The following is a 15,354-nucleotide window of genomic DNA, read 5'->3' on the forward strand; positions in this document are numbered from 1 at the left end:
TGAGTAAGACATTGAGTTCTTTGTTTAACCATGACCGAAGTTGAAAGGGGTATGAATGTGATGTATTCGCCATGATGCATTCATGAGCATGATTTATGCTTGTTACTTGATTGGTAAAATTTGTGTTTTAGATGGTTATGAACACCTTGAGGTTCGCCATGCACCTATATGTGTATGTATGGTTGCACATGATGATTTGGTTATGAAGTAAATGATAAATATGTTTTTTTAAAGAAGAAATTGTTGAAGAATGTTTGTGAAATTGCAAGTACATTCGGCCTAGTACACATATGATGTGAAAATCTTGGAATTTATTGTTGATTTGGTGCAAGTATGGCTAAGTATAATCGACCATGAATGAGTGCCTAAGAGGTTGTGTTGTTCGGCCATGAGTAAGCATGTTGAAGGCTTTGTGTGTTAAGTCGATTCATGAATTCCGTACTTATGTGACTTTAATGTCTAGTGAATATATGTGGGCTAAGTGCCTTGAGTTCTTCTTTTCGATACTCAAATGATTGAATCAAATTATTTGTTAAATTAAGCTCAAGAGCAAAGGGGGACCAAATCCGATAAAGGGAAGGAAAAAGTAGTCGAATAGCCATCGGAATCGTTCGACAACATCCGAGGTAAGTTTTCTAGTATCGAAACTTAGATTTTGATTCGATTGAATGAAGTAATAAGCAATCGAAATTCTGCCATTGTATATGGCCATTGAGCCGAAATGATATTTTTGTTAAGTGAATTGTGCATAAAAGTTTTGTTGTGAAAATGAAACAAAGATGTGTATGAATGTTCGAGTGATATCCGGGCTAAGCCCGAAGGCAATTGTGCGAGCTATGATATCCGGGCTAAGCCCGAAGGCAATTGTGCAAGCTATGATACCCGGGCTAAGCCCGAAGGCAATTGTGCGAGTTGTGAAATCCGGGTTAAGTCCCGAAGGCATTTGTCGGGTTACCATAACCGGCTATGTCCCAAGGTGTTTTGAACGAGTAGCTATATCCGGATAAACTCCGAAGGTATGTGAATTGAAATTTATAAGCTGCTGGAAAATTTTCAGTTATTGCACTTGTGAAATTCCCAACAACAAGGTATGTTTTGTGTGTGCTTTGCACACTATGAGTAAATGCGCATTTAATATTCGCTCTAATGATAAATGAGCTATCGGCATTAACTAGGCCGTTATTTGTGTATGAATATAAGAGTTGGGATTGTGAAGTAAGCATGTCTTTGAGAAATTGTGCATATGAATTATTGTTTAGCTACTTGAATGCTATGCTTTGGTTGTGTGTATATTATGGCTCAAACTTACTAAGCATAAATTGCTTACTCCGTTTCTTTGTTTCTCTGTTTATAGATTTTGCTCGTTAGCGATCGGATTCGGGATCATAGAAGTTGAAGTCAACCACACTATCAAAGCCCTTTTTGGTACTCCTTTAGTTGAGTTTTGGATATGGCATGTATAGGACTACCCTCGGTTATTTTTAAGTACTTGTGATGTATATGTGTACGGCCATGCGAAAATGGTTCGTAAAAGTGGAGTATGGAATTTGACCATATGTGGTTTGTAATTATATTTGGTTTCATGATGTGATTATGGTTTGGAATGAGAGAGTTGGTCACATGATCAGCCATTGGAATGGCTAAATATGATCATATGTGGACCTAAGTATGACTAGACTATAGTTGGTCCATGGGAACTACAATATAGGTAAAGCCTACCTTAAAAACAGAGGCTGCCAGCTGCAGTGACGTGGATGTGAAAAATCACCAAAATTTGTAGGAATGGTGTTAAATAGTGAATAAATTATGTGATCGAACCTTGATGAGTCTATTTTCATATGAAAGTAACGAAACGATCATATGATCAGTATACCGAGAGATATTAAAGTTCTTGCGAGACAGGGTCAGAACGGTTTCTGGGTCCCCTGTCGCGACTTTTCAAATTTTCCATAAATTATCCAGAATGAATGAGAAGTCATGACTTATATGTGCAGATTCCTTTTTGAGTCTAGTTTCATTGGAAACAAACGGTATTAGTATTGAAACCCTGTACAGAGAGATATTCAAGTTGTAACGCGCGAAGGTCAGTGTAGTCGACCCCTGTAACATGGGCGACTTTAACTAATAAACTGTACCAATTGGCCCAACTAAAAATTCTAGAAATAAATCCATGGATGGATATATGAGTCTAAATTCAGGTAAAATTTACGGAATCAGTTTCCGAGTTGTGAAACTCGAGATATGCTTTTTAAGGCAACAGCGACGCAGTTTTCCAGCTTGCCTGGGAATGTCAAATTGGTCGGTGCCATAAGTGGTTTTGGCTTGTTAACCCCTCGTGTCCGACACCGGCAACGGTCTCGGGTTTGGGGTGTTACAATATTGGTGATTTTGTGAAAAAAATGGACTAAATTGTCAAAGTGTGAAAATGTAAGGGCTAAAATGTAAAGTACCCTAAATATGTGTATATGGATTAAATTAAATGAAATGAATGATTGAATGGTTGAATTTTTATTGTATTAGATCAAGAACAAAGAAAATCGGACTTAGATCAGGGGAAGTCCAAAATAGTCGAATAGTCGACTCGTTCCGTACGAAATCCATTTGAAGTAAGTCAAATTACAATTATGTGTTAATTGAAAAAAATTCTGCACATATAAACTGTAATCTGTATTGGATGGCCTTGAGTGCCTGATGAATATCTTTGGAGTAAAGTATGATAATATGATAATATTTGAAAAGCTCTGTATGTTCCTAAGCAAAGTTGACATCTGTCTGAGACATTGTGTAAGACCGTGTCTGGGACACATGTCTCGATTGAGATTTACATATAAGATCATGTTTGGGACATAGGCATCGTATCTGATTTCATGTAAGACCCTGTTTGGGACAGAGGCATCGATATTGAATTACATGTAAAAACACGTCTGGACGTCGACATTGTACTTGTTTGTGAGCATCTATATCTTTTCTGACCCGTCTAATGATAGCGTACGAAATCTAAGATTGAGTATATGAAATGTATAACCTATGTAGGTACGTTTTTATCGTATTAAATTTCTGAATATGAAAAACCCTGTCTCTATGAAATATGTATGGAAATGAAGCATGACATATATGCAAACAAAGGAGCATGGTTAAGTTTATGAATTATTCTATGAAATGGTTATGAATCTATATGGGTGAATTGTATTTATATGCTTTAGTAGTTAGACCAATTGTATTTGGCTTACTAAGCTCTTTATAGCTTACTCTATGTGTTTACTATCTGTTTTACAATTATCCCAGCTATTGAAGGCTCAGGGATAGTCGAGGATCGTCACCACACTATCGATCTCAATTTCGTACTTTGAAAGTGTACATATTTAAAAGTATGGCATGTATAGGCTAGAAGGTTTATGTATTAAGTTTTGAATTGTAAATATATGTTATGCCATGAGAGTTGGCTAGCAAATGGTATAAGTTTTGGTATGATTTTGAATGGGTCGTTAAATGATGATGATTTAGTTGTATGAAGCATGTTTTGAGCATGGAATTGGTTGAAAATCGTTGTATAAATGTTGTTTAACCTTGCTAGTAGGAAAGACCCATATAGGGGTGGCAAGATGGCTTAAACCAAGCCTGCATTGTGCCACATGGTCAGGGAGCAGAGGCGTGCCTTGTGGCCGTGTAAGAAAAACAGTAACCTCTTAAGATCCACACAGCTATAGCACACGGGTGTGTCATATGGTCGTGGGCTTAAGTTAGTATCTAGCTAATTACCACACGACCATGACACGGGGCTGTGTCTTTTGGCCGTGTGAAAAAGTCAGTATAGGACCTCTTTTTGGCACGGTTAGATCATATGGGCGTGTCTGGTGCCCATGTGTGTCACGCGGCTTAGTCACACGGGCGTGTGACTTTAATAGTTTTGAAAGATTTGGTTAAGTTCTAAAAATTCTGAATGTGTTCGCTTTAGTCCAGACCTTTCTTAAAAGTATATTTTAGGTCTCATAGACCATCTTAAGAAATGATTGCTTATGAAATGATGTTATATGATATCTGTGATTCTGAATTGGTCTGAAATGTTCTGTTTTTCTGGTAATGCCCCTTACCTATTCCGGCGACGGATATGGAATAGGGGTGTTACAAGCTATACCCAAATATTCAATTGATAGTGTGATCGAGTCTCCGACATCTTCCAATCCTCGAGCTAGCAAGGCGATACTATAACAAAAGGAAAGGAAGGTGGGTAAGCATTAAAACTTAGTAAGTTCACATGCAAATAAAATAAAAATTAAATAAGTATTAATCATACATTTAACATAAGGAACATAATCTTGCATTTTATCAAATCTCTTAAACTCATTCTTCATATATATATATATATATATATATATATATATATATATATTCCTACCACAAGTTCATCATATCTCATGCCATTCTCATGAGTTTGATGTACATACTTGTGCCACTTGCACATAATAACTTACTTTATCTTCTTTGACGTATTCATCAAGATTACTCATTGAACTTCCTTTAGAACTACCCGTTGAACACTCAGAATACTATCAGATACATCAAAATCTCACACCTAAGTGCCTCATATGTAGCCAACGCTACCTCATATCACATATCACATGTTGCTTACTTTCAAGCTACTCACAGGTTTACTCACATAGGCTGTCAGGTATCCACAACACATGCTAGACTATCCAGTCATCGGTAGAATATGCGAGACTAGTACCCGGATGCCAAAACTTGTGTCACATAGATCATGAAATCAGACCATAACTCAATGAGTTCAAATGCCACATATATCATGAACTCAGACCACAACTTAATGAGTTCAGATCACATAGTTCCTAGTGACATGTCACTTGTATCCTAAAATATTCCTAGGGTTAAAATGGGACTCTTCGAAACCACATTTCCATTTAGCTTGCTCGTAATGTCGATTTGAATATCCATAGCACCAATCACATACTCATGGAATAATCAAGCATACTCATAATAGTAGTAAAGCATTAAAATTCATTTGATATCAAGGCAATAGAAATATGACATAACATCTCATATGAACTTACCATACATGAAATATTAAAGCATATAAAGTATGGTACATGTTGCATTATTTGCAAATGAACTTACCTTGGTATAAAAAGATAGAAACGAACCTAATCCTTGTAAACTTTATTTTTCCCCTGATCAAGTCCCGAATCACGTTTTTCTTGATCTATAACACCAAATTCAACTTGTTCAATACATACATTGCTCATATTGACCCATAACACATACTTTGGTAAAATTACCTTTTAACCCTTAACTTTTTACTTATTTACACTTTAGTCCCTAGGCTCGTAAAATGAAATGCATGCATTTTCTTTGTTACCCAAGTGTAGTTGATTCATATTCTAACTCATATCAGCCCATATTTCACATTAGACCACATCTCTACTACCCATTTCTTCATGTTTTACAAATAAGTCATTTTAAGTGTTTTCACTAAAAATCACTTAGTAAAAGATGTTTATCACACACCAAACATTCATATTCCTCCATTAATCATCAAAATAAAAACATGTCACACATTGGTCAAACTTCATACATGAACCCTAGCTCAAAATAATGGCTGAAATAGCTAAATCGGTTGATGATAACTTCAAAAATGTAAATAACATTAAAAATGGGGCTTGGGAGCACTTACAATCAAGCTTGAAATGTTGAAAACCTTAGCGATGGAGCCCTTGCGAATTTCGGCTAAGGTGGGAGAAGATGGACAAGATTTTTACTTGATTTTTCCCTTTTCATTCTCTTATTAACCAAATGACCAAAATGCCCTTAAGGCCTTCTTTCAAATTTTTCCTATTCATGCCCATTTTTGTCGAAAATCTTAGAACTTGGTCAAATTGCTATTTAAGGACCTCTAATTAATAATCTAATGTAATTTCATGCTTGAAGCTTCTATAACACTAGTTTTACAACTTATTCAATTTAGTCCCTAAAGTCAAACTAGACACTTTAGGCATAGAATTTCTTCATGAAAATTTCACACAAACTTGCAATATTATCATGGATCATGAAATAATCATAAAATAATTATTTCTATTTCAAATTTATGGTCTTGAAACCATTGTTCCGAACCCTAATTCGGGATTTTATAGAATGCCACTTTGTGAATATAATAGATTTGGACACAAGTGTGGTACTATGTGAAGGCCACTTTGTGAATATAATATCTTTGAACACAAGTGTGGTACTATGTGAAGGCCACTTTGTGAATATAATAGCTTTGGACACAAGTGTGGTACTATGTAAAGGCCACTTTGTGAATAAAATAGCTTTGCCTACAAGGGTGGTACTACGTGAAGGTCACTGTGTATCTGTTATTATTCCGATGTGTTCAATGGGAAAATGGAAAAAAATGGTAATTAGACCATTGGTTAATTTGTTGGACAAAAATGGACATGAAATAGGTGAAATAGAATGTTTTTAAGTTAAGGGCATTTTGGTCATTTAGTAATTAAAATGAATTAAAAACAAAATTAAATGCCAATTTTTGTCCATCTATACCCCCATGGCCTAATTTCACAAGGGGAAACCATGGCTAGGGTTTTTCAAGCTTCCAAGCTCATTTGTAAGTCCGTTCTAGCCCTGTTTTTAATGATTTTTACATTTTTGAGATCCTCATAACTCGGTTTAGCTATTTCTACCATTAATTTGAGCTAGGGTTTGTGTTTAAAATTTACCCATGGATGACATACATGTGTTTTGATGTTTCATAGAAGAATATGGAAGTTTGGACTGCGATAAACAACTTTTACTAAGTGATTTTTGATGAAATTTCATAAAAGAACCAATTTGTAAAAGTTGTAAAATATGTGTGGAAATGTAATTTAGTGAAAAATGTGGGCTACTATAAGAGGGAATATGAATCGGCTAGGCTTGGGTATTGAGAAAAATGGATACATTTCATTTTACAAGTCTAGGGGAAAATTTGTAAATATGTGAAACTTTATGGGAAAAAATGTAATTTTGCCATAAGATGATTTTTGGACTGATTTGAATAGTATAATAATTTAATTAGTCGAATGTGATATTATAGATTATGAAAAATGAAGTTCGAAACTTAGAACAGGGGAAAAACGAGTATTGGACGATTTGGTCCTTTTTCACCAATTAAGGTTGAGGTAAGTTCGTATGTTAATAAACGTTATTGATTGGTGTTAATTATGCAATATTATTATATATTTGATTAAACTATGAAAATTAAAGTCAACGTTCGAACTGAGTAAAAACGCAAGATCAATCACATTCGTTGCGTAGTGAAATATGAATTGACGGTAAAAGACCATGGTTAGACCATGGCAATGTGCTAAGTGAAATAAGTGATTCGCATGTTAGACCATATCTAGGATATGACATTGTGCTAAGTGAAATAAGACCATGGCATCTAAGTGAAATAAGTCTATGGCATCTAAGTGAATTAAGTCCTTGGCATTGTGCTAAGTGAGAAATTTCCAGGTCTAAGTGAAATAAGTCCATGCCATTGTGCTAAGTGAGAAATTTCCCGGTTGAACCTTAGGAATAAAATAGCTTTGGACACAGGTGTGGTACTATGTGAAGGTCAATTTGTGAAGATAATAGCTTTGGACACAAGTGTGGTACTATGTGAAGGCCACTTTGTGAATATAATAGCTTTGGATACAAGTGTGGTACTATGTGAAGGCCACTTTGTAAATATAATAGCTTTGGACACAAGTGTAGCACTATGTGAAGGCCATTTTGTGAATAAAATAGCTTTGGCTACAAGGGTGGTACTATATGAAGGCCATCGTGTATCCGTTATTATTCTGATGTGTTCAACGGGAAAGGACTAAGTGTAAACAAATATGTCAATGTGATGATTAAATGTGAAAGAATTATGAACCAATAATATTATTTGATATTGAATTGAAATAATGTGTTATCAACTATCATAGCCAAGATAAAAAAAATAAAAGTATAACAGATTTAAGTGATATATGTACATACGAAATCTATGTGAATGTTGAATGAAAGTTAATACAAAGAAAACGTGAGAGTAAAATTAGCAATAAAACAGTTTTGGACAGCAACAGTTGTGTGACTTTGAAAAATCATCAAAAATGGTGAAAATCAAATTAGAGGTTGAATAAGATATGAAATTAAATCGTATTGAGTCTACTTTCACATAAAAGAAAAAGTGCATGCAAAAGAATTTCATATTACGACATATTTGAATTTTCGTGAGATAGGATTAGAATGATTTCGAAATCCCCTATTCTGACTTTGGAAAATCATTAAAAATTATATAAAAATAATTATTGGTTAGATTTTATATTTTTAAAATTCTTGTTCAGTATGTTTTCAATAAAAATAAATAGGCACATCATCCAAATCCCATACGATGAGATAATTAATTTTTAGTGAAAAAGGGTTGAAACTGTCAAACAACAGAATAGAGGAGAATTTAAAGAATAAACTATACTTATTGAGTAAAACAAAAACTAAAAATTTTATGGTAAGAAGATACATGAGTTTAGTTTCAGGGAAAATTAGTGGATCTTAATTTGGAGTTCCGTAGTTCAAGATATAAATAATTTAGTGACTGTGACTTGAGTAGACAGCTTGAGATGAAAAGAGTAAGTAGTGGAACTATGTGCAATTATGATTGTATTATCTTGAGAACAGATTGTGAGAATTGGTAAAATCATGTTAATAAATTTCTTATTATTTACATACCAACTTACTAAACTATATAGCTTACTCCATTTATTTTCTGTGTTTATAATGTCCTCAGGTTAGTTCGGGTTGGAAGTCGTTGGAGAACCTATCACACTATCAAACTAACAAATTGGGTATTGATAATTCTTATACTTAAGGTCATGGCATGTATAGGGGACTTGGTTATTGTTGCATGTGTCATAATTATTTTGGCCTAAAATGTTGGCCTATTCTATTTGAAAGTTCATTGTTGTGTAAGGCCATTTGATATTGGTATATTGGTTATATTATAAGTCCATGATGATGCATTTCAAGGATGTGTATGCTTACATATGTGGATGAATGAGTGGTGATATCTACGTGTGACGTAAATTCGTAATGGCAAGTCAGATTAGTGCACGGGCTACGGACATGGCCATGCGAGCTACACGGCCGTGTCCTAATATCAAACGGGAGTGTGCCCCTATTTTTCATGAAAGTTTTCAAAGTTTTCTAAAGTTCTCGGTTTGGTCCCAAACCATTTCCAAAGCATGATTTGGGCTTCGTAGGCCCATATTACGGACTTTAAGGTGAAATGTGAAAATTTTTAAATTTGAATGCAAATTCATGACCCAGTTTTATACGATTGCATGTGTTTATGTCTAGTAATGCCTTATACCCTATTTCGGTGTCGAACACGGGTAAGGGGTGTTACATTTAGTGGTATTAGAGCTATGGTTTAGTCAGTTCTCAGACTAACTTAGCATGTGTAAGAGTCTAGCTATACATGCCATATATGAACCGTGATAGTGTGATATCTCCCGAGTCTGATGAAATTGTTTTGTTGAGACGAGGTGCTTTCCAACCAAGCTATTTTTGAAAATGCTGCAAATGACATTGGGATATTTGAAAATATGTTTGTGATAAATTGAAACTTGAAAGGGTATGAATAATAGTTCATGAGTGTATGTGATGAGGTACAAAAATGAAATATCTATAAGTTGAGAATTATGAGTAAGATGTTATTATTTTGGTTGAATGTAGTATTTCGATTTATTGTAATGATTTTAGGAAATGGGTAAAATGTTATAAATGTTATGAAAAGGCTTGAACTTGGACTGGTAGTATTGTTATATCGTATGTGACTCTAGAGTGTGCATTATGAATATGTGCCAAAAAGGGGCAATTTTTAAAATGAAATGATAGATTGTTAATATACATACCTTGAGCATACTATCTGAATATTCCTTGAAATTAAAATAGTGTAAAGGGAAATTATTCTTGAAATATGGGAAAGTAACATAAAATGCAAATTTGTATTATGACAAGCATTCATGTTTGTTTGACCTTTATATGATGTTATGTGTTTGTCTTGTATGATTAAATGAATGTAGTAAGTAAACTTACTTAATATTTGTGGAATGCATGTATAAGTGCACTTGTTTGAATAAGATAATCGAAAAGTTAGTGTAACATAAATATGTGTGTTAAATTGCCTGAAGTGAATTGTATAATTGTGATGATGATGATGATGATGATGATGAATGTTAAGCCATATGTGTATGTATGAGAGTCAAGTTAGAGGCTTTACAACCTCAGCCCCCTTACTAATGTGATATCTTATAATTAAATTTCATAATATTTGTGCTGCATGAGTTCACCAGTGAAAGACTAAAGAGTTCAATAGCAGATTTGCTAATAATGTGGATAGAGTTAAAAATAGTTGAGTAAGTAAATACAGTTTTGGAAAGGATGCCTGGTTATTCTAAAGACTATTTGGACTTCGCAAAGTCACGTTAGAGAAAAAGTTACTCTCAGTTAATCGGCTTAACCAGGTATGATGACTAAAGTATGTGTTTGTTGGAATTTCTTCCGAATTGATTTATGTTAGTGAATTGAATAATATGGGATTGGTAATGACATAAATGGTCAGAGAAACGAATTACAACTTGTAAAGATGTCTGAGTATGACAATAGCGATTGAGTAGATTATGATGATCTCTTCATGGTATTCTATATATATGTGTGATTGTTCATTATTTGATGAAATTCTTACCGTATGAGAATGAGGGCTGATAATAATGTTAGATGAAAGCACTGTGGTTTTGCTGATTGATGATTGGTATATCTTACCGTTCTCTTTGGAGTCTATTCTAATATGTTTGGTATGAAAAGGTAATGATGAAAATTATGTGAGGCTATACTTATACTACTGATTAGCATTGATTTAGTTAAATATGTATAATTGTAAATATGTTACCTTTGTTACAATTGATTCCAGAACAAAAAAGCATAATTTTCTTCTGGATTTCTCTCAGGAACCGTCAAGGTCTTTATTATTATTTCCTTCTGAATTGTGTTCTCGGACTTTTAGTATGTGTGTTCTTTAACTTGTGATGGCTATGTCTGTTATGGATGTTATCCCAATTTGATCGTGGGAACTTGGTGATTCTGGCATTAGGATTCCTTAAATTTTTGTGAAAAGAATTGCTATCAGAAGAGGTATGGATAGTGAAAGTTCAAACTCAAATGGTATAATGGTTTTCTTTCCTCAGGCAAGTTTGATTAAAGCCAATGAGTTCAATCGAGCTATTTTGTTTTCTTGAGCAAATGCAGTCGTAAAGGTCTTTAATTAGCATGATAAGAGAATTTTGAAAGATTGTGTGTTTGAGTTGTTTTAATAGCGTAAAGAAAGGAGCATTTTGTTATGTTATTATTTGATAGTCGAAATCGACTCGGTTGTTTTTATCAGAGTGAGCTGGTCAGTTGAAATGCGATTTGAGTTACATGTAGTTAAAGTATCCTCAGTTATGGTAATAAATTTTGTGCATTCACGAGTATATCGATGGACAGTCTGAATGAAGGTTTGATATTCTAGAGAGTATGATACCGAGATATACCTATTAGATTTGTTATAATCTGATGATGTTATTATGAGTTAAAGCTATTCTGAATGATATGGTTATCAAATTTATAAAAATTTGGATGGTCTATGCATGTTAGCTAAGTTGAAAACAGTTGAAGATATTATTAACCGAAGCTCTAGTTCTGAGTTCAATTTGAATCGAGTAATGAATTTATGATTTTTCAGTGATGCACTATTGAGCGGATTGGAATGTGTTTTATTACTAGAATGTAAAGTGATGGTTCATGTTTTCATACGATTAATCTTACATTAAAAAAAACTGTTTGACCAGTGATTTAGAGTCTGTCACTTTTATGTCCGTATTAAGAATTTGGTGATATGATTTAATCGACGAAAAGTGTCACATGTTCCCTGATTTCAAGAATTAAAGTATCAAATGTCATAGAAGATCTAAAGTTAAGATAGTTTTAAAAACTTGAACTATTGAAAGATCGCAAGTAGTTATTAATTAATCCCTGGGAAAGCAGATATAGTTACAGATACTGATGGAAAAATCTTTGTTTATTTTGTGAGTGGGTTACACGATTGATCTTCATTGATGATGATCTGATTTTAGCTAAATTAAAAGCTAAAGCGATGTTTTCATTGCAAGATTGGGAATCTCAGAAATGTGCTAATGAATGGTAAGTTAAACGAGTTCAATATGAGTCGATTTTTTATTCTAAATTTCAAGTTTGACCTGATGATTGATGTTATTGTTTTGAGATAGAAATTGCATGCAGATGAATTCAGAGCTTATGCATGAAATTTTTATACGAGGCTCAGTAGTAGCTCATTGGTTCATGTTGGGAGTAATAAAAATGTGTGGTTATTTGAAATAGATATTTTGGTGATCGGGTATGTAACCTGATATTTTTGAGTTTATGCTCAGATGTCGATTTGATAATCGATAAAAGTCAAATATCAAGAGCATTCATGTCTATTGCAGTCAGTGATAACCTTGATGTGATATGAGATAGAATTACTATAGATTTTGTATCTGAATTATCTTTATCCCTAAAAAGGAAGATGTTATCGGATTGTGATTGATCGGTCATGTATAGATTTCTTGTTTAAGAAACCAGCCGAGTAAGATGTTTCTGGGATTATTCGATTATGTGAAGTATCAGTCTCCATTATTACGGATAGAGATCCGAGGGCTATATCCCAATTATTGAAAGAGCTATAGGAAACTATGAGTACATAGTTGCATCTTGGCACGGTACTACACCTATAAATCAGTGATAAGTCTGAGAGAGTTACTCAAAACTTTGACGATATGCTCCGACACTGTGTGTTAAAGTTCAAAGGTGATTAGAAAGAGATATACGAGGTTGAAATGATTTGTAATTCTAGGAAAATTAGTGAAAGTGATTCATGATAGTTGAAAGCAATTTCTTCTGGAAAGATTTTTGGGGACGAAAATCCCTAAAGGAGGTAGGGCTGTAACAACTCGATTTTGGGCCTACTCGGAATAGTGGTTTCAGGACCACAAATCTGACGAGGAAAAAATTATTTTTATTATATTTTTATGGTCTACGGTTTCACGGAATGATTTCATGAAAATTTTGTTCGAAAATTTCAACGTTTGAGCACTGAATTTAGTTAAAAGGACTAAATTGTAAAAAGTGAAAAAGTTGAGTTCTACATGTTAGAGGTGTCCAATTGTTATGAAATTTTAAATTGGAGGTCCTTAAATGGTAATTATACCATTGGTTAATTTTTTGGACAAAAATGGACATGAAATAGGTGAAATAGAATATTTTTAAGTTTGGGGCATTTGGTCATTTAGTAATTAAAATGAATTTAAAACAAAATTAAATGCCAATTTTTGTCCATCTTCAACCCCATGGCCAAATTTCACAAGGGGAAACCATGGCTAGGGTTTGTCAAGCTTCCAAGCTCGATTGTAAGTCCGTTCTAGCCCCGTTTTTAATGATTTTTACATTTTTTAGATCCTCGTAACTTGGTTTAGCTATTTCTACCATTATTTTGAGCTAGGGTTTGTGTTTAAAATTTATCCATGGATGAAATACATTTTTTTTGATGTTTTATGGAAGTATATGAAAGTTTGAACTGTGATAAACAACTTTTACTAAGTGATTTTTAATGAAATTTCATAAAAGGACCTATTTGTAAAAGTTGTAAAATATGTGTCGGAAATGTGATTTAGTAAAAAATCTAGGCTTCTATAAGAGGGAATATGAATCAGCTACGCTTCGGTATTGAGAAAAATGGATACATTTTATTTTACGAGCCTAGGGAAAATTTGTAAATATGTGAAACTTTAAGGGCAAAAATGTATTTTTTCCATAATATGATTTTTGGACTGATTTGAATAGTATAATAATTTAATAAGTTGAATGTGATATTGTAGATTACGAAAAACGAAGTTCAAAACTTAGAACGGGGGAAAAACGAGTATTGGACGATTTGGTCCTTTTTGCCATTTTAGGTCGAGGTAAGTTCGTATGTTAATAAACATTATTGATTTTTGCTAATTATGCAATATTATTATATATTTGATTAAATTGTGAAAATTAAAGTAAACGTTCGAATTGAGTAAAAACGCAGGATCAATCACGATCGTTGCGTAGTGAAATATGAATTGACGGTAAAAGACCATGGTTAGACCATGGCAATATGCTAAATGAAATAAGTGATTCACATGTAAGACCATATCTAGGATATGACATTGTGCTAAGTGAACATTGACATCTATGTGAAATAAGTCCATGGCAATGGGCTAAGTGAAATAAGTCCATGGCATCTAAGCGAAATAAGTCCATGGCATTGTGCTAAGTGAGAAATTTCCCGGTTGAACCTTAGGAATAAAATAGCTTTGGACACAAGTGTGGTATTATGTGAAGGTCACTTTGTGAATATAATAGATTTGGACACAAGTGTGGTACTATGTGAATGCCACTTTGTGAATATAATAGTTTTGGACACAAGTGTGGTACTATGTGAAGGCCACTTTGTGAATATAATAGCTTTGGACACAAGTGTGGTACTATGTGAAGGCCACTTTGTGAATAAAATAGCTTTGGCTACAAGGGTGGTACTATGTGAAGGCCACCATGTATCCGTTATTATTCCGATGTGTTCAACGGGAAATGACTAAGTGTAAACGAATGTAACTATGTGATGATTAAATGCGAAAGAATTATGAACCAATAGTAGTATTTGATATTGAATTGAAATAATGTGTTTTCATTGAGGTTTAAGTGTATCAACTTTCATAGCCAAGATAAAAAAAAATGACAGTATAACTGATTTAAGAGATACAGGTACGTCCGAAATCTATGTGAATGTTGAATGAAAGTTAATACAAAAAAAAAACGTGAGAGAGTAAAATTAGCAATAAAACAGTTTTGGACAGCAGCAGTTGTGTAAAATTGAAAACTCATCAAAAATGGTGAAAATCTAATTAGAGGTTGAATAAGATATTAAATTAAAGCTTATTGATTCTACTTTCACATAAAAGAAACAGTGTAAGCAAAAGAATCTAATATTATGATATATTTGAATTTTCGTGAGACAAGATCAGAATCATTTTGAAATCCCCTATTCTGACTTTGGAAAATAATTAAAATTGTATAAAAATAATTATTTGTTAGAGTTTAAAGTTTTAAAATTCTTATTGAGTTTATTTTCAATAGAAACAAATGGGAACATCATATGAATCCCATACAATGAGATAATTAATTTTTACTGAAGAAGGGTTGAAATTGTCAAACAACAGA

The sequence above is a fragment of the Gossypium arboreum genome, chromosome 4 (genome assembly GCF_025698485.1).
Source record: "Gossypium arboreum isolate Shixiya-1 chromosome 4, ASM2569848v2, whole genome shotgun sequence".
Lineage (NCBI taxonomy): Eukaryota > Viridiplantae > Streptophyta > Magnoliopsida > Malvales > Malvaceae > Gossypium > Gossypium arboreum.